The sequence below is a fragment of the Buteo buteo genome, chromosome 9 (genome assembly GCF_964188355.1).
Source record: "Buteo buteo chromosome 9, bButBut1.hap1.1, whole genome shotgun sequence".
Taxonomy (NCBI): Eukaryota; Metazoa; Chordata; class Aves; order Accipitriformes; family Accipitridae; genus Buteo; species Buteo buteo.
Genome location: NC_134179.1, coordinates 825912 through 849620, shown reverse-complemented (window position 1 = coordinate 849620; position 23709 = coordinate 825912). Strand labels below are relative to the sequence as shown.

Here is a 23709-nt window from a genome sequence, read left to right as displayed (position 1 = left end):
ATTAGTAAAAGGCATTGAATGCAGTGGAGGCTGCAGTGGGTTTTTTTCAAGTTGTCAGCAAGCATCTTCCCCTGCCCCATATCCTCTTCTGTGAAAGCACCAGAAGAGAGGAGGCAAGCCAAAACCAGAACGTGAATGGAACAAACTGAGCCTTATTGTACCAGATGGAAGTATTTAGGATGATATTTTCTGGGTTGTAAGTGCTCTGAGGCAGGGACTGTTTCTTTGCCCGTTTGCACTGTTCCCTACAATACTGCAGACTTGAAAGCTGGCATAGCAATCCAGAATGTCTTAAACCTAGTTTTGTTCCTGCTTACTGTCTAAACAAGCCAGGAAATAGGTTAGCATCTATTAATGTAATTCTAGAGCATGAATTCATGCAGTTAGAAGGCAGAAAAGTCGGGATCCCAAGATATTCAGACGTCTGAACATCCATTCAGATAGGTTGCTGAGGGTGCTCCCTTACTGTGGGCTTATGTAAATTGGGATTGTTCTGGCCAGATCACAAAGCAGTATCTGCTAGCAAGTTTATTATACTTTGCTAATGGTCCTAACTACTGAGCAGCCCTGTAGTGTGCAATTAGGATTATTGGACTTCTCAGCACCTCTGGATTTCAACACATTAAAACCACAGAAGAAAATGCAACAGAAATCTATTTCAGATATGCCTGTAAGAAAGCCTTGAGATATCCTGATATACACACAGCAACAGGGATTTTCAAGCAGTCTTGCAGAAAGAACTCTGCCCCTCTTCAAAGGTAAAGTTAGAAGGAAATTGAGGGCAGTGTTGAAGGTTGCTAGAATACATTGGAGGGCAAAGGATTTCATTGTTGTTATCCTTGCACTCATTTTAATCACTTTGGTAAAATCTTTCTTTCAGAAAGAGAGCCAGGCTTGGTTTGAAGGCCTCAGGTAGTAAAAGTCTCCCATCAGTTTGTCACCAAGATTATATATTTTCTGAATAACTTGAATATTTCTGGTTTCAGTTCTTATAATGTCTCTCCTCTCTACCTTTGCCTGACCTCCTTGTGCTTCTCCTCTTTATTTAATGCTGGCATGGCTAGAAAAAGAGATTTACTGTAGCATGGAGCAGACTTGTGCCACACCTCGGGTGCTGTGCACCATGCATTTCTGCCAAGTGCTCGGGACTAATTTAGGGGTTTATCTGTTAGGTCTTGAACACAGATCCTTTAGAAGCCTTTCTGAAAGCATGGTACCTGGCATTTCAAAAATTTCTTCTTAGTTACTTTAATCAGCCCTCTCATATAAAAGAGACACTTAAATCTAGGAAGTCATAAATACTGTTCTTCAGGTATATTCTTACGTTGGTTTTCTCAGCTCCCAGAGCAAATTTGTATACTAGTTTTTTAAAGGTAATGAAAATGTTGCTTAGATTCATTCTCTCATTTGCCCCTCATCTTTTCCTTAGAAACATCTTTAAGCAAAAAGATGGGGAGAAGAGTTGATTATTCCTGCATGTAGAAGTATTTTTCTTTTTAACTAGCTAGTTAGATAATATTGGCATCTTGTCATTTGTTTCTCCCTTATTAGTGGTTCTCTGAGGGCTCCTGCTGATGTGGACTGTTCCCTGTTCCATTCTTTGTTTCCAGAAACCAATGCACTGATAATTCATGCATGCCTAGTTTCATAGAATATAATACTGGTGTATGGCACAACCTACCCCAGCTCAGAAATATGTTAAATGAATAGTAAAAAAACCAATTGTTTGCTCAAAGTGATTTACTACTGCTGAAACAGCTATAGTGGGTACTTTCTATATACTTTAAAACTCTCAGTTAATGGAGGCTGTGCTGGGCAGAGGCATGTCCTTTATTTTGACAAAGGCTATCTTCCCTGAGGAGAATCCTTTGAATGCAAATACTTTTTATCACTTTGCAATGGCATATGACATATGCAAGAACCTTGCCCCTTCCTGTGCCATTCCTGCCTGTTTTCCCTACTTACAGAGCAGAGTTGCAGCCTCTTCCATACTATGTGGTGCAAAACCATGTGTGCAGCATGCTTTGCTTCTGGCTATAGCTTTCCTTTTAGTCCCTGTCCTCTGGGTTGTCCTCTCAATATTTCCTGTTCTGCAACCATGTGCATGGAAAACCTAGCCTACCCAGAAAAAGAGCAACTTCAATAGCTGCTGGTGTTCTTCATGCCAATGAGACGTGCTTTGGTTATGCTGAAACTCTTTTAATTCTATATGCGTATCTTCTCTTGTGGTTTTGGTCTTCATAAGCCTTTGATGGGGTCTAGGATGTTTGCTGTAAATCTCCAGATTCTGACAGTGTCATAGCAGTGGCGTGGAAAATCTCTCTACACTGAAAGCACCTGATGTAGTGAGTCTGGCACAGGAAGTTCTTTAACCCTTGGAAGGGAAATTAATTTCCTGTTCCTGCAAAGGAGGAGCTTATTCAGGGAGGAATTGGCACTGCTTTTCCATCTTTGCTGCTAATTTAAATGCTGCTTCATTTTTTATGATGATCTTGTATAAGCAGAATGGAGGAAAAAAATCCACTAAAAGAAAATAAATTCTGTTTTTCAAAAGCATCTGTGTGGAATAGATTGGAACTGAGCTCATTCAATATTCTTTTCTTAAAAAGATGTCTTCTAGCACCCTTTCAGTATGGATCTGCCTGGCAGTATGATCTAATTACCCTGGGTTTAGGAGGTTTGTGATATTCTTGGCTTTTATTGAGTATGTCCAAGTCTCTTCATCCCTTTATGCCTTAATGTCCCAGCCTCAGTTAGTGTAATTTCTGTTGACACTGGGCCATAAATGCTTTAGTTCATGGAGGGAAGACACAGTGTGTGGTCTCCTTGTTACTAAAAATTGATCATCTTATCAGCAAGTGAAGAGTGCATGGTGGGGTGGAGGCTGCCAAAGGGTCTGTGACTTGCCCTCCCTGGATGAGGTCTGTAAGTAGCCAGGTTTAGACTGGTTCTGAGTTATAGGAGGAAAGGACAGTAGTAGCTATGTCTTCCTGATCTTGAGGGAACAGCCCTGCTCATTGCTTTAAATCATTCTGGGGTTTTATTTTTCTGTGTCAGCACTGTCAGAGCCTATAATCCTCAACCAAAGGAGGCCATCCTGCCCTACCAAGAGAAGGACTTAAAGTGAGGAATCCCCTTCAGCAAGGATGTGGCAAGCAGACTGACAATGTAAAAGAAAGGAAAAATATCCTGAGCCAATATGCATAAAATTAGGGCCTGATTATGATGCAGAATTAAAAACAAAACATGAAGAATCCCCCTAGTACAGGGAGCTGGTGGAGCCACACAATGGGCAGCACTTGCTGCCAACCATGCATTTTAACAACAGTAATTGAGCAGGTAATGATTATGCATGCTTTATAAACACAGGGAAGACTTGATGTAGCAGATAAATGTTATTTCTGCAGACATTTTAAATAGCAGTCACTCTTCATATATTCTCTACATCCCCCTCTGATACAGAAGTAGTACATAATATATGAACATTCAGAGTAGATGCCAGGGAAAATGTCCTAGGCAGCTGTGAGAGATTAAAGATACTGGAACATCACACTTGCATCTGTCCTGAGCTGTTCTATGAATGTTGAGACAGGCTGACCTTATGGGCAGAGGAGCTCTGTTTATTATTTGGCTTTCAGGTCTCCTGGAAGACTGACCAAGACACTTCCCTTGTGCTTCAGGTGGAGGTAGAGACTTCCTGTAGGAAGTACAGTGTGACTAACGCATGGAAAATGACATATAAAACTTGGTAATATCTTTATAGCAAGAGAGTCAGAATTGTTTGTAAGGAGAAGAGATGGGAAGACAGGAACCTGTGGTTTTCTTTCCAGTTCCAGTGATGACTCTGTAGTCTATTGGAATGAAAACTTCTCACTGGTAAGGTTCAGATCTGTTGTTCATTAACTTGTCTCATCTCAACCGTAATCCCAGTAGGTGGTTTTACAATTCATTTTGGAGCCTTGGTTTCCCCATCTGTAAAAAGGGAAATGTCTCATTATGTGATGTGGTTTATGGTCTTCAGACAAAACAATGCGAAGTATTGGTAAATAGTTTGATTATGGTTTTTATCAGCCTGCCCTTTCCAAAGAGTTTATAGCTGCTGTCTGTTTGTGTTTGTATTTTATGCTACTGGGTTGTAACTGTGCTCTGACAGAGCCAGCTCTTTCAGCATTTTGGGGAGAAGAGTTTGAAGCCATGCAAGTCCTTACTTCAATTCTTTATAAATTTTGTAGGAAATACACTCAGCCATACTTCCTAGAAGAGGAAATGCCTTAGTCCTGTCTCCTGTGTTTAGAATAAACAGAATCCAGATAATTTTATCTAAAAGGGAAATGTTCTTTTGAGGATAAACAGCCTGAATAAAACATTTCTGAGCAAACCCATGACAATGTCCCCTCCCTCCCTCCCCCCGCCCCCCGCCAAAACAGCAGTTTCTATCCTGAAGGATGCCAGAAGCAGCTGACTGATCAAGGGAATTGGCCTCACTACAGACCAGACTGTAAATCTTACTCAGGATACCCTGTTATTCCTGCTCCAATCATGCTGGTACCTATGATCATCCCAAATGATCCTTAAGGATTAACTGGGACCCTGCAAGTGGGCACATCTTATTTGGCTTATTCTGCATAAATGTCAGGAAAGACCCATTGCCTGGCAGACATACTTTGGTTTTGTTTCTAGATGTTAATGAGGGTCAGATGTGGAGACTTGTGTGGTCTGGGGCTGATGAACCGCTGTTATCTACAGTATGGAGCCATTTGATTTCTTTTCCCTTCTTTACTAGGCAAACATAATAAACTATTCTCAGTATTACGAAGCTGTTGCAACTTTTCCATTTGCTGAGCTTGCTGGGCTGAAGAAACACAGGAGGCAGAAGCTGGGAGGTTAAACTCAGGCTTGTAATAGGGAAATGAGGGGTGTATATATCCTGTCACTCCAGATATGGCAATCAAAGAACAAATAGGCAAGTTAATTGTCAGTGCAAGATTCGCACATTAAAACTGTGTCCTGGACAGAATGCCAGCAACTAATAAGAATGTGTTACAGAATAAGAGGTACAATAAGGGTTAGGATACCCACTTAGCCTGTTATCTTGTTTCCAGTTTTTAATAGGAGTTGATTTGAGGAGAGGAATACAGGAACAGGGTAAAAAAGGCGCTCTTCCTTGGCCAGATTTTTCTTGATACTTATAGTCGACGAATGGCTAATGTACTCATACTTCCTACTGCAGCCCATAGGTTTGCCACAGTTATTCGTGCCCTTGATTCAGTTCTGTGAGCTGTCACAATTGCATCAGACTCTGACAGATGCCTTGGAAACTCTACAATAACCCTAATAAGTATTTCACTTCTCTTACATAGATTCACCCAGTGAGTCAGATGAGTCCTGCCTGAGAGCAAACATGGAAATAAGGAGCTAGGAACTACTGGACCAGATGGGACTAACAGTTTATCTAAGTGACTGTTTCACTCCAAAATGGTCCAGTATCAGATGGAGGGGGAAGAAAACTCACAAGTGTGTGGAATCACATGCTTATGTGGGAAACTTATTGCTGAATATTAGGCAGTTAGGGAAAATTATGTATTTATACACTTGAAGAAATAAATCTAATGTAACTTGTGATTGAGCCTTCTAAATATCTAATGTCTTCCTGAACAGAAGTACTTTGAATCTATTTTCTGGCAGCTGGATGCTCCATTTCTGAATCTGCCTTCCCAAGCAAACTGGGTCTTCTGCCTTTGCTAGTCTGTAATATGGCAACACTAGGTGCTTACCATCATGTCTGTTTGAAGAACTGCAAACTCAAGTCTTGCTTTTGCTGTTCTTGTGTTGTGGGAAAGGACAATGTGTCAGGTTCTGCTGGTACTGCAGGTATACTGTTCTATTACAAGGCCACTGTGACTGCAAGTCTGTCTTCTAAAGGATTTTAAGTCCGTGGCAGAAGTATATGTGCACAGAGAAAAAACTGGGATGCTATTTAGCATATACATATCCTTGACATGATGTACCCAGCTTGCCATGGAAAAGAAGGAACCAATCTATGAAGGGAACTTGCCTAAGGTGTGTTTCAGTGTGAGCTTACTGAGATTTTATTAGAAAAAATGTTTCACGGCCAGTATCTCAGTATAAATAAAAGGCATGGACACTGGCTGACTATATAGGTCTGAACTGCTGAACTTTGGTGAATCTGATGAGTCGACTGTAATGGAAAAGACAGACTGGATCATTTCTCAGATTGACAGAGGAGTTGAAACAAAGATAGGCTGGCGAACCTGCTGAGGAATTTGAACTTTGTCTTTGTGGAGAGTTTGATGTAGCCTGGGGTGGTTTTGTGAAGAGCTGGCTTTCCAGATCTCCCCTGCAGCCTTACAGCCATGCTCTTTTTCTCTAGCCGGTTCAGGACAGAAGAAATGTGTAAATAACTGGAATGTGGTGCTTTGTTAGGAGCTTGTGCCTGGAGAGTTTTGCTTAGCCTGGGTCAGGGTAAAGGTCCCTGCAGTAAACCCCTGGCACAAGGCTGCTTTTCATCTTCTCGAAACAAAGCAGCGGAGAGGGGTTTAGCTCAAGGAAGGAATGTGAACTGTTGAAGACTGGGAGAAGACTCTGGACTATGCTTGCTGTCAAATATACACCAAGCTCTCTCAGAATGTGCTGTCTGGCATCTCCTGGCACCTCTCATGTTTTACCTGCTTACCTTTTATAGTAAATGTTTTTCTGATGAGCACCAATGTGTCCAGGTGAACACAGACATAAGGATGACACGATAGACACTTTGCCCAGATAAAGGGGTGGGGTGCTGTGATTAATTGCCTGAAAAGAGGGAGAGAATTAAGTTATGTAAATCCCCCCCTCAGTTCTGAATGAGCCCTGGATCCGAACATCAACTGACAGCTAGGGTTGGTTCATGCTAAATCTCTGCCTTCCTGGATTCCTGCCCAAGATCAGGGCAGCCCCTGCTGTCTTTATTAGATAACTGTTCAGAGGGCTGTGTAATCTAGAATACAAGAGTCTTTAAGAGCTGGTAGCTAGAAGTTGAACCCAGACAAATGCAGGATAGAAGCTAAGATTCAAGGAATTATCAGGGAGTCTGATGTGCGACTGAACCAGCACAGTAGGGCTATTTCTTGGAAAGACATGCTAATAGAACTGCAAGCTGTCAAACTGCAAACATCTTGGTGATGTTCTGTGGTCTCTGCTGTACTGAAAACTTGGGTGATCAAAACTCATCCATTCTGGCTTTGAAAATCTATTAATAAATGTTGCATTTCATTCTTACAATTGTGTTATGGATTGAGACTTAATTTGCTAACATTGTTGGAGCTACACACTTAAAATGTCCCATTGAACTGTTATGGGGTTAAAATATGCATTCTGAAGTAAAACTGCTGTAGTTCCACAGAGCTGCAGAGTGTGTTAACATTAAGTGAGGTGGCAAGTGCAAAAGTGGGTAGACAAGTATATATCAATGAGTGGACCAAGTCAGTTCTTAGACTCTAAAATTAAAGACCATGCAGTTGTCTGACTGACTCTCCGGTGTCTTTGTTTTCTTTGGTTTGTTTGTCTGTTTAAATATCTTTTTTTCTTACCCATGGAAGTTTGGTATTAGAACAGAGGGCTGACTTATCCTCAGTCTTATAATTTATCCTAAAGATATGTACAAGGCTTCTTTTGTTGTTTTGAGAAACCCCATGGGGTTTGAGGCTTTGTCAACTTCTCCAGCTATTTAAAAAAAAGCTTAACAAACAGAAGTTCACGTATCAATTTTTTCTGTTGTTGTACCCTCAAGTTTTTTTCAGCCTGAATCAAGTCTGTAAAAACAATGGACTTTCTGGATATAGAGCAGCTATTTGAATGTTGCATCAAGAGGAAGGTGCTTTAATTCCTCTTCAGAGGGCAACAAGCAAGTACTATGCATATGTAGGGTATAGAGTATGTTCTTTCATTGCCCTTCTTTTTCTATCTGTTCTGTGCTGTTTCTTTTCCCGTCTATCTGCTGCTTCTCAGTGTCTGCCAAAGAGCATATAAAACCAGAGGAATTTGAATTAAAGTACAGGCTTTTAAATTTGCAACATTTGAATGGGTTTGAAATTATGTGAGGAGTTAACATCCTTGTCCAAAAAAAAAAATCTTCAGCTGTCCAGTTTTTCCCCAGCCACTTGACAACCTAAAGATCTTAAGTCTCAAGTCCACTTCTATGAGTTTCCTCATCAGTCTCAACTTCCCTGTTGTCTCTTCTTTTATACACAAATTTTAAGATACCCAGAATCACGACTGTCTTTGTTATTCTTTACTCTACGCAGCATCTAAACAAAATATATCCTTGTCTGAGGGCTTAGCCTAATGTAAATAATATCAAGCCACATGTCTAACAGACATCTTCAATTAGCCAAATTATGTAGTCAGGAAAAAAAAAGGAGTAGAAGCAAATTTTTACTAAGTAGTAATTTGGCCCTAAACATGAAAGCCTCAGATGCTCTATTTCTCAACTGCCTCAGCCTTTGAAATAGTCAGATTCACCACATCAAGAGCCTTACAATGGCAGGGAGGCACCAGGCTGCTGCTTGTGTTTGTCGCATTTATTTTTGATTGTTTATTTATTTGATCTTAAAAGTTCTTTGGGGGAATCTCTTATCAGCTCTAAAATGCAGTTGCACTAGCAAATAAGAAGCAGTGACATTAAAAGTAATTGACATTAAAACGTTTTGACATTAAAATTAATCATGTTTGATGGATGTTAGAGACTGAATCCACAAGGCTCCCGGGTTCATGTTTCAGCAAGTTTTGACATTCGTTCTCCCCCTCAGTTCCTGCAGCGCTTACGTAACTGCCTTCCACAACCACCGGTCCCGAAACCTTGTGCAGGGAGGTGTCGTGCAGGGAGGGGATGCTGATTTGGAAAGGAGAAGGGGTTTTCTTCGAATTCACTGCTTCATAGCTTGGGGTGAATGGCTGGCTTATCCTCCATCCAGTGAAGCAGTGTCAGATTCTGAAAATCAACACAGTACTGGTGACATTGGTTTCCTAATCAGTAAGGGAAGGTTGAAGATGAAAGGCACCACTGAGATGTTTGCAGCAGAGCTGATGGAGTTGTTCTGGAGCGTTTGTTCCCTCTGCGATGGCAGTTCCAGGCAGAAGCAGCCTTGCAAGAAAACCTGGCTCTTGCAGTGAATAGGGATTTTATTGTTGCCATTTTTAGTCACAATGGGAAAATATTTAGTTTGTGTAACAATCGTGCAAGGTTCAGAAGGAAATGCTGTCAGTTGCCAGATCTGCTCATGTGGCACCAGCACTAAGTGAAAAAGCTGACTGTTTTTCTTCAGGACCTGGAGTTTCTCAAAGAGCTGGAGGGGATGTGGTATAACCTGACACCGGTATTTTACAGCCAAGTTCTTTAGCAGCCGCCAGGAATATGATGAGTGTCAGGAATGGCCCATGGCTGGTCACTATTCCCATGCTTACTTTGTGAAGCAACAGTCAGGTGAAATCATAGCAGCCTGGTCTTCCTTTGGGTGGCCGAAGCTTACCTAGAGATGTTCCCTCCAGGCAGGGAGTGAGAGGGAGAGATGCAGCATTTCTTGTTTCCAGCATAACATTTTCCATCTTCCTTTTTTAGCAATGTGAGGCTTGAAGGGGCCTCAGAAAAATGAACTGATGTATCGGGCAAGAAGCCAGCTACCTCCTTGCAGCTTGAGCTCTGTGCTGGCTTCACTTTCTGTCCTATTTGGAAACTAGAAGTAATGAGCTGACATGAGCTGATTTCCACACACCCCCCACCACCACCCCCCCGGTCTGCATAGGGTGCCAGTCTTTGTGAGTGTAAGCACAGTGGGCATACAGCCTTTTTCCATGGTCTCTTCCTGGCACAGAATGGTAACTTGCATGAGATTCAATGTAACTTAACTTTTATAAGAAGCAAAAGGACTGTGCTGTAAGTTAATTTAGCTGGAGTTAAAGCTTGGCCTGGTGATTAGGGACATTGAGAGCTCCTGCCTTCTGCAAGCAGCCACGAGGTGTATCCAGTGTGTAGTTTGATTTGGATGGACTTTGTGAATTGTAGATCTTATTTCCAACTCTGCCACTGTTTCCCTGTGATCTCGGTCAGTCTTGCTGCGTCCCTAGCTATCCATGGGCAAACTGAGCTTTCAATATCTGCTTTTTCCTTTGCAAACTAAAAACAATGATAGTTAGGCCCTTCACTAAGGGGCTGTGAAAAGAACACCAAGACCTTGGTGTGCGAGGGTCAATGGGAGAGTCATGATTTTGTCCTTTTCATTGTACAATGTGCACAAGTCACATTGTGGTGCACCGGTAGGGGAAGGTAATGTTAAGGATGTTTTTGCTTATGCAATACGAAACTATTTAATTGACTGCCGCTGGATGAAGTCTGCAAGGTTTAAAAAAAGTAAATAAGTGACAAGCTTCATTGAATATACTATTTCCTTTTCTTTGTACTTTTCTATTTCTCTTTGGTGATATCCAGGTCCCCGAAGTGTAATAGATAGGCTTGAGCATCCAAAATTTCTGGATATGCAAGTACAAACAAGTTATGGTTGAGATTTTTCGATGGCTGGTTTGCAGAGGTGCTGAAAACCTGCAGCTGTGTGTGCCCTCAGTGAAGGGTATGACAGTGAACAGCAGCTTGGGAGACAAAGATCAGAGGCCTCAGTTTAGATGGTGGTTTTTGTCTAGTCTTTCTTCTGACTGAAAATCCCTTCTTAAAGCGGGGGGGGGGGGGGGGGGGAAGCTGTGTCAGCTCCTATTAAAGAAAAGGGATTTTCTTAGAGAAGCCAAACCAGCAAAAACCCATGAGTACTGCAGAGACTAGCCAAATATTTTGGCGGCTTTTTGTGGCAATTCTGGCTCGGGAACACTGGGAATTTTTGAAGACAAAATTAACCCATTGGAACACTGAATTGCAATAATATAAAAAGCTGATTTCCACTTGCAGGAAAGCATATTTTGTGGCTTTTTCAGAGAGGGTACCTCCCTGCAAACTTGAGTTTATATGGATTTCCAGGATGACCAATAAGGTATGGAGACAAAGGAAGCAAACTGGAGTGTTTGAGCTCCCCAGATATCCAATTCCCCAAATCAGAGCATTTGTGCAAATATTAAGGTTTTACCTTAGCACATTTGCTTTTCCACTTTCTGTAGTCAATTAATGATTTAGTTATTTTTCTGGCACTTTGAAATAAATTTCAGTATTGCCCAAGTAAATATTGGGGAAAACTCAATGTTAAATATCTATGTCTTACAAATTCAGGCAATCAAGAAACAATATCAGGTGATGTATCTGGTCAGTTGTAACAGATTGGTTTTTCCATCATGTGGAGAGAAAAATAAAAAAAGCTGGTACTGGAGCGAAACTGGAGACAGCTGTGACCTGCTCACAGATACTCTCAGCAGTAAAAGAGGTTGAATTCATCAAATAAATTATGTGCTCAGTTATCCCCACAGACCACACATGCTAGGAGGGCTGGGGTTTACTGTAAATGTGGCTGACAGATGGCTGCCAGACATTACAATGGACTTAATCATTGAAGACCCCACCACCCTGATCTAGCAGCTGCGTACACAGTTTGTGTCATGGTGGCTGAAACCAAACTGTGGCACTTAGGAACTTCTCTGTAGCTAAGGCAGTGGGAGAGGAGCGTTGCATGCTTTTTTCTGGGCAGTCTAGAAGTTGCAGGGAAGCAGGAAGGCCTAAGGCTTAGGGAGTGGGACTTGAGTCTCATGGGTGTCTCCTTGACCTGCTGTAAGACTTAGAGCTTGTCACAGAATAGCATAAATTGGAAGGGATTTCTGGAGGTCTTTGGCTCAAAGCAGGGTCAGCTTATATCAAGGTGATCAGGTTTTCAGCCAGTCCAGTTTTGAATAGCTCCAAGGATGCTGATTCCACAATCTGTGACCCCCTCTTCCAGTGGTTGACTGTTCTCATAGTGAATTTTTTTCCTAGTATCTGACCAGAATTCCCCTTTTTAGAACTTGTCTATTGTCTCTCATCCACTCATTGTGCACCTCTGAGAAGTCTGGCTCTGATTTCTCTATAATTTTGTTGTTCCCTCTGTAAGCTTTACATATGCATCCCTGAGGCATGCAGGTTTTCTTAGACAAATTGAAAAAGACAGAATTGAGGTACAGAAAAGCTGCAGCTTGTCCAGGAGACCATACTTCTGCATCAGGGCTTGAGGTCCTTTTCTAGCTTGAGCTTTCCTACCAGGAACTTTAGATGAATTTCCTGGGAACTCCCCCCTCTACCAAGTCTCTCGAATCATTCGGTAGAAATTTCTTCCTCCATCACTTCTCATTAGACAGTACAGAACCACTGAGATCCTTGTTTCCATGGAATGCTTGTATTCCTGAACTAGCTCTGGAGTCCTGTATCCTGTAGCTTATATCCTTTACCCTTTGCAGATAAAATACCTGGGGTTCTGTGGGACAACAAGATGAATGTGAGTTAGCAATGTGCCCTTGTAGCAAAGGTGGCCAACAGCATCCCGGGCTGCATTAGGAAGAGTATAGGTAGCAGGTCAAGGGACGTGATCCTTCATCTCTACTCAGCACTGATGAGATCGTATGTGAAGCACTATGCCTGGTTTTAGGCTCCCCAATATGAGACAACTATACTGGAGTGAGTCCAGCGAAGGGCCACAAAGATGTTTAAGGGACTGTAGTGTCTGCTTGGAGCAGGGCATTGGACGAGATGATCTCTGGAGGTCCCTTCTGACTTCCACTATCCTGTGGTTCTGAAGCAGTTCTGATGAAACTGAGACATCAGAAGTTTAAGGTAGCTGCTACAGATATTGTTTGTTGTCCTCAACAGCAGTTTTAAAAGTGACTCTGAAAGATGATGCGTGCACATTTTGATCACAACAATCCAAAACACGGTTGTTCACGGGATAGGAAAAATGTAGTATAATCTACTTTTTGTTTTCAAAGACTAGCCTTTTCTCCAACCATTCAAGATTTCTTCAACATTTGCTTTATGATAAGCCAGGGCTGTTGATAGAAATGCTTCTTGATGCTGAGGAGATCAGTTTGTCAAGTTGTGGTAGGGATCCCTCTGAATAAGAACATAGGAAAAGTTCAGTGATGCTTTTAAGTTGGTCAGAGCTCTTAGATAAACTGAAAATCAGGAGGGTGAAAATTTAGAGTCCCGGTGGTGGAGCTGGTCGTGTGTGCTACCCATTCCTCCTAGGCTTACTTCTGTGTACTTCACCTGACCTTTACAGCATGTATGTTGATAAGATGTCTGACCTTTTCACATCCAATTAGCAGATTTGTTCAACTGTTGCCTGAATCCCGTTTTTACCCTCCTCCCCCTCCAAACCCCTCTTCCTGTTCAGCATCTTGGAAACATTGTGCTTGCTCACCGGAGCTCGATGATGTACTGTAGCTCTCAGACAGGGCTTTTTTTCTCTTAGAATGCCAATACCCAATGCCTGGTTTTACAAAGGGCTCTGCCTCTCCAGTCTTACTTGGGGCATCCCTCACTTTAGGGAAGGGACATGTGCCAGAGGAAAACTAGATTGCTCTTTTGAGCAAAGGTCACAGGAATATTTGGAAGGCATGATGCTTGCATGTTCTCATTCAGGGCTTCCCCTAGCAATGGCCCTAGGCTTCTGCACATTTTGTTGCTTTGCAGAGCCCTTGGTATTTGCAAACATGCAAAATATATATAATATGCATTTCGGCTGCTGGCATTGGAGCCCAAAGGTGAGCAGAGAAGAAAATTGCTTCCCTGCCAATCTCATTCCTATTGCAGAGACAGTTTGTTTGATATGCCCATTAGAAATGAAATAATTCAGTTAGGTTAAGCTCTGATAGATTCTGAGATGTTGAACTCTGGAATAGTATCCCTCCCTGTTGTCCCCCCAACAGTTTGCAGGTTTTATTTAGCTCAAATAATACCGAAGCTTTGTTTTAGTCTTTCCACCTGCATGTTTGAAAGCCAGTTAAAATTGGATTTGCAAAGTCAGTACTTTAAGCATGCTTCCATTACTGAGGGAAGTGAAATAGATCTGCTTTGTTTTAGTCCTTACGCCTTTTCCGAGTGTCTTACATGGTAACGGAATTCATGCTTTGAACTGTTAAAGACTAGGGTCTTGATAAATCTACACTAAGATTGATTAAATAAAGAAGAAAGAACAAAGATTTAAGTAAATCAGTAGACAGTTGAAAAAAAATAAACAATACACCTTTCCACATGCTTTTAAATGGTCCAAAACTTTCACAGAAGCAAAAAAAAACAAAAAACAAAAAGAGTAACTCTTCATTTTCTTATATTGTTTCTTAGGGTGCAGCTTTGTTGCTGCACTTAACCAACTTGATTAATATAACTTTATTGTATAGTAATGTCCTTTTTAGGATTGTAGGCTGTTAAGTGGAATGGATCCAGAAGTTGGAATTTGGCCCTTAGCTCACACACTGCAATCCTGTGGGTAGTGGAATCCTCATCAGACTTCACTGTCTCTGGCTATTGTCAGAGACTGCTATTGGCTATTGGCACGAGAATGCCTTAGGTTCAGCTGTACTCCCGACAGTCACCGAAAAAAAAATATGTGCAGGAATCTATCATAATTTGTGTTAAATAACATTTCCTCATTTCCTGTGTCTGACTTTTCAGTCCTTTTCTTAACTTCAGAATCACTTGCAGCAGCTGTGTAGTGTTGCTGTCAGTTAAAATAGCTGTTGTGCTCCACTTCGGAAAGCTGTCCTTCTGAAGGGAGAATGCCTTCCAAATTATGCTTGTCTCTTTTAAAGTCAATGCAAGTTCTCATGAGTATAGTATTCAGTCTAGTCTTTGGTTTATAAATGTTACTGGGAAGAAGCTCGGGATCATTTTGAGCACAGGGCTTCACCATATGCAAGATCAGACTTTCTTCAGTACAATGCAAACTAATATTCAGTGTGCAGAGATTTAGTGAGTTGTGTACATGATGCCAGCTTCCTAAAATGGAGTTGGTGGGTGTCTCCTCCAGTGTTTACATTGGGGTTTGCATTCCTTGGTAATCCTCACTTGCTCAATTTGTAGCTCTGATTCAGAAAGTGAGATTTACAGAGCTCCGCCTCCACTTGTCCAAGACCTTAGTGTACATGTCCAGATGCCATAACTCCTGGTAACAGCGGAAAAAACAAGAGAAAAGATGTATCTGTTCTCAGAGTGTGCTTGCAGCTGGTATGCTGTTGTGCCAAACTCTAGGAAAGACGCAGGGAGGGAGTTGAATCATAGTGATAAGAAAATTCAGAACCCGATCCTCCTTTTTTCTTCCTTCCAGTTTATACTGAAGTCAGTGCAAGGATGAGGATTAAGAGAATGAGGTTTCTTTAATTTTCGAACCTCTGATGGGTTTAGTAAATATCAAGTAATTAATCGTAACTACTATAGCATTGGTGAGAAACAGTGGCTGCAGACAGCTGGCTAGACAGTATCTGTAACATAACTCTTACAGAGTTAAGCTGCTGTTGTTCCTGGTCCTGTGCTCAGACCAGAAGACTGCACCGTGTATTCATCCTAGAAGTGCTGCGGAGTTTAATGTATGTTGTTCACAAGACTTATGGGCGTAATGGGGAGGAGCTGCCGCTGCTGTTCATTTTCTGCCCTAGGGTAGGCTGTAGCTGAGGATTTGAGATTGAGTGACTATGAGAATATGAAAAGTGACAGAGTGCTAATACATTAGGCATTCGTTTTGTATCATATTAGTAGGGCTTGTAGTGGACAAGTGAGATGTTATACTGTTATGTGCAATTATGAGTATGCAACTGAACATCTCGCTGAGGTAACAGGGATGTGCTAAACAGGGACTGAAGCTTGTACCTTAAAACTACATCAAACTTTATTGAAAATCTCTGTGAGAGAAAGATGCAGAGAGGTGAAAGTAAAGATGAAGTTTACTTTTGAGTATCTTCTGGGTTTCTTGGTACCTTTTTGGCAAGCTTAAAACAAGTGGAATTTCTATGACAAAAAGCAGCAGAAAAACATGATCAGTTCAGTACTTCCTGGTTAACATCTTGCGCTCTGATGCTGAGGAGAAAAAAAGGAGAGGGAATCCTCAGTATAAGAATGGTTTTATTGGGAATCTTTATCAACCTCTCAAGTATCTTCTTCTCTACCCGATTTTCAGAGTTACCTCAGCTGATGCAACCTACTCCTTGGACTTTGAAATTGGTGAAGAAAGATCCGACGGACAAATACTATTTTGAAAACAGTTTTGTTGCTGTCTCTTTGGGTTTGTATTCTGGATTCTGCTTGGTGTCTGCCTTGGGCAGATAACTTCATTTCTGTGCGCCTTCATTTTTACGTCCGTGAACTGACAGCAACAATAGGCTCACTGAAAGACTGAGGCCTAAGCATACTTCTCAGACAGAAGGCACCCTAGAAATTATTACTGAAACCATTTTTCTTCCCATACTTTCAAGCCTCACTTGAAACCAGGCAAAAGGAGTGAAATTTCTGATATTTAGGGGTGGAATGTCTTTGTTCTCTTGCTTTCCTCAATGCAAAGCCTTGTAAGGTACACAAAGCAGCCCAGAGGTTCTTGCAGAGAAAGGGACTATCAAACAGCCATAGGTGCTTCAGCCCCCAAGGAACCTGTGATATGTACTGACAAGCTCTCTGTACAGATCTAGTCCACACAGCTTGAAATCACCAGCTGCATTACTGAAAGGCTTAGCTGAGCTGTGTTACTGTAAACAGAAGACACCTGGACCACTTTACTGATAAAATTGCCTGGACTAAAGGCTAAGGGACTTCACACATTCCTCAGTACAAAGGCTCTGTGAACCATTAAATAGTAAGATGCGGTTCTGATGCCTTGTTTTCTGTTCTCTGGTCTCCAGGGATGTAAACCCAGAATCTCCTGCTTGCACTTGATTTTAAAATGCAGTGAGGAATAGGACAGCCACAGTATGTACATAGCTGCCGGCTGCCTGTGAAGATCCTCAGCTAATGGAAAGCTTCAATGTTTTTCCAATATTCCAAAGTCTCTCCAGGCTTTGGATTCAATTGTGTGTGGTGGTGCTGAAGACAAACTTCTTGTTGGCGTTTTCAGGGACAGAATTTTACCTCTTGGATTCTAGGAATGTATAGGTAAGATCCTTAGAATGTGTGTGGCTACTGCGTATCGCAGGGTCAGTCTCTCATCTGTCTTTAATCTACTAGAGAAACCCTGAGTTTTCCCCGGGGAATATTGCATCACTGCTGCTGGGACCATTTGTGAGACCCAGACCCGCACTGGGAGAACCACCTCATTCGTGCCTAGGGCCAGCGTGAAGACGTAGCGCATTTAGAATGCGCATCATGTGCACTGCTGCTATGCTGGTAACAGCTATGCCCCTTCCCCCTCATCCAGGACTGCCCAGGGAGGGATTGGTGGCCAACTCCTGCCCATGCTTCCACAGATGGTGATATTTCTGTTGGTAGGAGCCTGTGTATCACCAGCCATATTCTAGGTCCCTCCCGCACTCTTGCTTAGTCGTTGCAAATTTCTAAAAATCAGAGGCTTTGCTTTGTGAAATGTTGCTTTTTCTGTTCTCCTTGGGCATTCCTAGCTCCTTGGCGGTTTCAATTCCAAATGCTTCACGTCATCCCTTGGAAACTCGGCAACGTGCAGGACTTGTCCTCTTTGCTTTCTGTTTTAACAGCCTCCTCAAACCTCAGCCCCAAGCACATGTGGTTCCAATTACAGAGAACCTCTGCAATGCTGTGAGGATATGGATGGGGATAGGCTGACCTCTTTATTTTAACACAGCTAGCCTGTTCCAGTGGGAGCTGACTGTTAGCTCACATTTTTCTGATTTGAGATGCTTTTGCTTCACAACCAAATTCCTGAAATCAAAGGGAGGCAGAGGGGAGCAGGCTGCAGGCAGCATGCACTGGGGGCCAGGTCTTGGTCACTTGGAGCACTCGAGCTCTCCGGAGAAGGCGACCTTTGGCCTTTATGTCTCTGCCAGCCAAGGAATACAGAAAGCAGATGTCCCAGAGCACAGCCTTGGCTGAGTTAATTATCCTTAGGAGAGTTCGGCTTCCCCCAGCTTCTCCTCCCTTGTGCAAAGAATGCAAAATAGCTGTCTGTAAGAAGACACCACTTTATATTTCTTTTGGCCTAAAATGCTGTCAGGGTAACTAACTGTTAGGGCTAGTGTGGTCTGAGGGTGAGCAGGGGGTGCTGACCTTGTGGGTTCTCCTTACAGCTCTGGAACAAACCAACATAGGTATCCTCCATCTTTCTTGCTTTATCCACAGCAGAAATGGGGAAAAGAGTCAAAGGGGAGATAAAAGCCTTAATGTGCATGTGTCTGTCATCGTTACTGAACAGTAATAGTGGGGGGGAAAATGTTTGGTTTCTCGATAGAGACCTTAATTTTAAGGCTTGCTGAGACTTAAATACTTAACTGTAGAATTAGTGTCTGTAGTGTCTTCAGCACTTAGCTGATTTGAGCTTTCAGGTCACTCATGCATCTCTGAAAGTTTTACTCAAGATGGAATTCTTTGGCCATAGAAGTAGTTGTCAGCCTCCTATTTAAGCATGTAAAATTCTAAATTTGCTTATTGCAAAATGCTTAGATTTTGCTCGTTATGACTGGACAGAGTGGGGGCAGGCTTTTGCTTTTCCATAAAGAAGCTTAGTAAATCATTTCCTACAAGACTGTAGCAAGATCAAACTCTAACAGATGTGAAACATCTTAAATTCCTGGCATGGAGGAGTGGTTCAAAGTTGCAACATGGCAGGCTGTCTTGGGCTTTTTGTTTCTTAACTGTCAAACATATTATTTCTGTATATATCTAATTTAGACATACTTTGTTTTCAAATACTTTCTTGAGTGGGATAAATGTTTTTTAGCACAAGAGTGAGTCAAATGTGCAGGATTATTCAGCTAGAGGAACACTACAAGCCTGAATAATTCTCTGGATATTTATTCTCTTTGGGCTAATTTAAAATGTTTAAGTAGAAGGTTTTTGCTAATTTGGATCATTTTGACTAAAACAAAGTGCTTACACAAGCAGTTCAGCCTGCAGATCTAGCTGGGACCAGCTATAGCATGGGACTGTTGGATGCACTGAGGTGTTTTTTTTTCCAACAGCCTACCTGGATTTTGAGAAGAATGTGTGAGTTACTCGGAGGACTACAGGACGAAAACTTCCTTCTCAGAAGGACCCCATTTTCAGATAGTGGAATCACACAGATGTGAAAATAATGTTCAAGAGTATCCCAAGAAGGACTCAAAATCAGACCACAAAACTACTGGTTACACTTGAGAAAACTTGTCTGTAGGGGACTGTTCTTTCAGAAAGAATGTGATGTGCCATGACAACAGTAGCCATTCACTGTTCGTGTCACACTTTCATCCAGGAAACTTTTTGATATTAATGAACAAAAGCAGATAGAGCACCTATCACAGGTGAAATGGAAATCGTCCAGACAGTGCTATAAACTGTGTGTGTAGATACTATTGGACTTCCTGCTTTTGCTGTTGGTATTGAAGAAGGTTTTCCTCAGCAGCAGGTTTGAGTCACTTGCTTCTGAGTCCCTTCCCTCAGTCGGGTGCTAGTACAGGATGTCTCGAGTTGCAGGAAAATTATAGGTTGCATTTCTGCTTCTCCTTGGACATGAACGTCTTGGAATAGCTTATTGCAAATGTTGTCTTTGATAAAAAGCCAAAATAAAAATTATAAGAAGTGTAGCTGAAAAATAAACTTCACAAATGTTCTTGGAGCAACTGAAATTTTTCAAGACCCATTTTAGATATTCATATCTTAAATGAACTTGGTGTAGGTATGGTTTGGGCCAAGTTTACAAAGCATCATTATGGATTTCTTGTATCTCAATTCTCTGAATCTTTTCTGGGCTGTTCCTCCTAATTCCAGCAGTGCAGTGATATAGCACAACTTACTGCTTTTTTTAAGAAAGTATAATCTATATTTAGCATTGCTCCCTAATTCAAACCTTCTTCTGAACCTAATGAAAGATTTAAATCTGGAAGCTCTTTAGCTTTTAGCACATGAATTTGCCTACAAATAAAAATGTCAGCAAAACATTTATTTTCACTTTGATTCTGCTTGTATGTTTATGTATATTTGATGTTGTTGGTATATATGTGCATTTGTGTATATACGTATACTTGTTATTGGATGGGCATGAGAATAAACTGTGCTTCATAATGGCATGTATATGAAAGCATATGTGATCATGTTAAGGATTCAGACAGGAAAACACTGTTGGGGATGGTCATAATCTGTGATAAGACCAAATACACAGGCCCAATTTGCTCAGCACTTGGCTGCATTGCCCAGGAAATGGTTCCTTCCCTCTACATCCATTTCAAAGGGCTGACTTTTCTGAAATTCAAACCCTCTTATATACATTCAAAATCAGTAGTCCATTAAAAATGTCAAAATGAGTTCTAGGAAATACTTTGACTGGCATCTTTGCATGAGAAAGATGCAGGATATTGTCCACAATTTTTTCTTTAAAATCTGCTATGCAGACAAGGCAGAATGGCCTGTTATTGAAAGGGCTCAGAATCCCTTTGTGTGCCCTGGCTCGGTCTGCGCCCTTCCCCTGGTACATCTGTGCTTGTGCTGTTTAGGTACCGTCTGTTTAGGTGCGCTAGCTTCGGTGTTGTTTAAAGTATTTGTTGTTCTGTATTTCTTGGATATTTAAAACATGAGTGAGGGATCAAAGGCAAAAATCTTTTTCCACTGTCTGCAGGGTGTTGGGTGAGTTATTGTCCTCTGAACAATAGAGCAAATGTTTAAATATTACGGTGGTCTCCTCCTCCCCCAAGTACAGAGCATTGCACTGCCTGTGGTGTGTCAGCAAGCCTGGCGCTGCACCCAAGACTCTTTTTAAAGGCCCACGGCCAATGGTTTCAAAATGCTGCAGTTGCAATAAGCTTAGGATTCCTGCTCCGCAGGAAAAACAAACCAACCTCCTTCTGAAGTCATGGGACATAGGCTGAGTAAAGCTGAAAGAAGCAACTCCCGAATTGCTCTTTGCAGCATAAAGAGCCGCCTGCACACAGGATGTGGAAGGGGAGGAGGTTTTGGGGGGCTAAGAACTGCGGAGCCCGCAAATATCTTGGATCCGACTTCTGGGAAAACCATCTATTGTCTTAATCTATTGTCTGCTGGAGCCAGCCCTTAAGGTGTTACTCTGAGTAGACTCTGCCCTCGTGTGGCTGCGAAGCTCTTGAAGGGGGAAAGGTATGGAGCCAGTTGTGCCACCCCATCTAGCAAAGCAGAAGCCCATGCCAGGAACAAACTGCTTTTTGCAATCTAGCCAATGTGTGTCCTGGCCGGTATACGGAGGTGTTTGCCGCTGTAGGGGCTTGTCCGTAAGCAGACATTCTACTTTAGTACTCGTTTAAATGAAACTTAAAGTGGTTGGGGGGTGGTGGTGGTGGTAAAAGCACTGTGAGCAAAATCTCATTTCTTTGACCTGTTCTTCCTAGGTGTCATCTACACAAATGCAAGAGAACTTCAGACAGCATTTATTCTTTGTTAAATAATAAAACAAAATAACCTAGAGGGGACTTGGATATATTTTCTAGTTCCTTTTTCTTTCTGAGGCATATACTGTAAATTCTGGCAGGTATCTAAAGGTAAATTTCCGTTTAATCTCTGCTTGCTACAGTGAGACCCTACCCAAACTATTGCAAGGCATGAGGTTTGTTCACTTTGAGCTCTCTTTGGATTTTTCTTGCATAATTTCCATAACTGGCACCCTATCTTGGGTATTTTTATGAAGCTGTGTTTTGAGCTTCCTTTTGACTTTGTACAGGTATAGATGACTGGAAAGAAAATAGAGAGTCTTGTCTAGAACACCTGCGAAACTTACAGGCTTCCTTGTGAGTTCGTGGCATTATTAAAGGACTAATAAGGACTAAAGGGACAAGTGGGGGTTTTTGTTTGTTTGGTTGGTTGGTTGTTGTTTGGGGTTTTTTTCTTAGTAAGACTGACATGTCATGAAAAAGTAGGAAATGTGCACGACAATCTGGTCATCAGTTCAGTAGTGAATCAGCTCCAAATTATCTCTGATTCCATGTACCTTTGAAAAAACAAAGTGTGCTTTAGAAACTTGCAGTCACTATCTCGCTGGATGTGTCCCTGATCTTACTCCCATTTAGAAGATGAGCACAGGGCTCTTTCTCAAATCAGACCATGTTTGCTAGGGGCAACAAGAACCAGAACAAGTCTGCTAAAAACAGTCTGTCCAAGCCAGAGAGGAATGAAAATGATGCTTGTTAGAATCCCTCAAAAGGGATTTATAATCCTGATCAAGGCTTTTAATGTAAAACTACATTTTAAAATGTAGAATACCCTATGAGGTGTGCACAAAACCTCAGTGCTCTGCTGGCACAGGACTTTGAAAATGTTGCAAATGTTATGTGAATGCTCACTAGCATAATGCTTAGACTAAACTTATTGATCACTCATTTAGTGAGCGTCAGTGTGTTAACGAAGGCAGCCCGCAGCAATGTGGGCTGTAGGAGAAAGCAGGCATTCATCTTAGGCAGAATGTATAATTGTATTTGGCAGATGGAGCTTTGAGACTAGTGCATCCACTGATAAGCTGGATTACTTTTCCGTTTAAAGAAAACAGCTAATGTGGCTGAAAAGGAGCTTTTACTCTCATCAATTCATGCAGAGATCTGTGCAGGGGAGGAGAGCTTAATCCTTTGCAAGACTTCACCTGTCTTAAAATTCCAAGCGTTTTATATGTGTGCATGCACAGAGTAGATGATACCTTTCATAGAAGTGCTTGGCAAGTATTGATTAAATATCAGAAGCTCAGGAGCTGAGGGATGGTCATGCTAACAACTCAGAGGCAGATCTGAGAATGGGAGCAGGAGCAGAGTGAATTTTCTAAAACCAGAGTTGGTCCTGAAGCAACAGAAAAAGCCGAGGAAGTGTCATGTTGGACGTAATTTTTCCTGCTTTGGGTTTTTTTCCTTCATTTAAAGGTAAAGGGAAGGTTAAAGATCCACTGTTTAAATACAAGTATAGGAACGCATTCAACCTATGTAACTAGAGCTGCTTATGCTCTTGCCACTAATCTTGCTATGTAATCACAGGATTGTGTGTTCAATCACACATGTGACTCCCTGGTGCTGCCAACTCTCCTCGTTTTCATCGGTTTCACAGTAATTAGTCCAAGAAGCAAGACATTTTATCTCACTTCATAGAGGCAAAAAACAAACCAGTTTTAGGCTCTCTTCTTGCACAGCAAAACTTAAGAACAACCCAACTGCACTCTGTAGATTCATGCGCAAAAGGCAGATGGCATTCATGCCCCAGAAATCCCTATGGAAACTTGGTTGGAAAATTTTTTTTTGGTGTCACAGCAGGCCTGGGGGGGTCTCTGACCTAAGTGCCTGGAATTTTCCACACCTCTGATCTTTTGGGTCAATTTTAATTGAGTTTGAACTTACCATGGTGAGTCCACGTGTTATCAAAAGTTAGAGATGGGCAAAGCCAAGAACCTACCCCTGATTTTGTCCAATTTTAGTAAGGATGCAGTATAGAAAAACTCGGAAAGAAATTGCGAGTTTCACAGCGACTAACGCAGTGCTGGTTGAACATCGTGTTTCTCCGCGGCGCACCGTCTCCTGGACCAGGTTTTAGGCAGTTAACAGGCGTCTGGGGTTTTACTGGTAACATTTAAAAGGCTCTGCTTCCCTCTAGTGGTTCAGCTTGGCAATTTCGTC

The 23709-nt window shown here is 41.8% G+C and overlaps 1 protein-coding gene across 1 annotated transcript in view; it reads left to right on the top strand.

Moving 5' to 3' along the window:
- CLMP (CXADR like cell adhesion molecule) overlaps positions 1 to 23709 on the top strand; it is a 44838-nt gene that overhangs the window by 11055 nt on the left and 10074 nt on the right. The window lies entirely within an intron of this gene.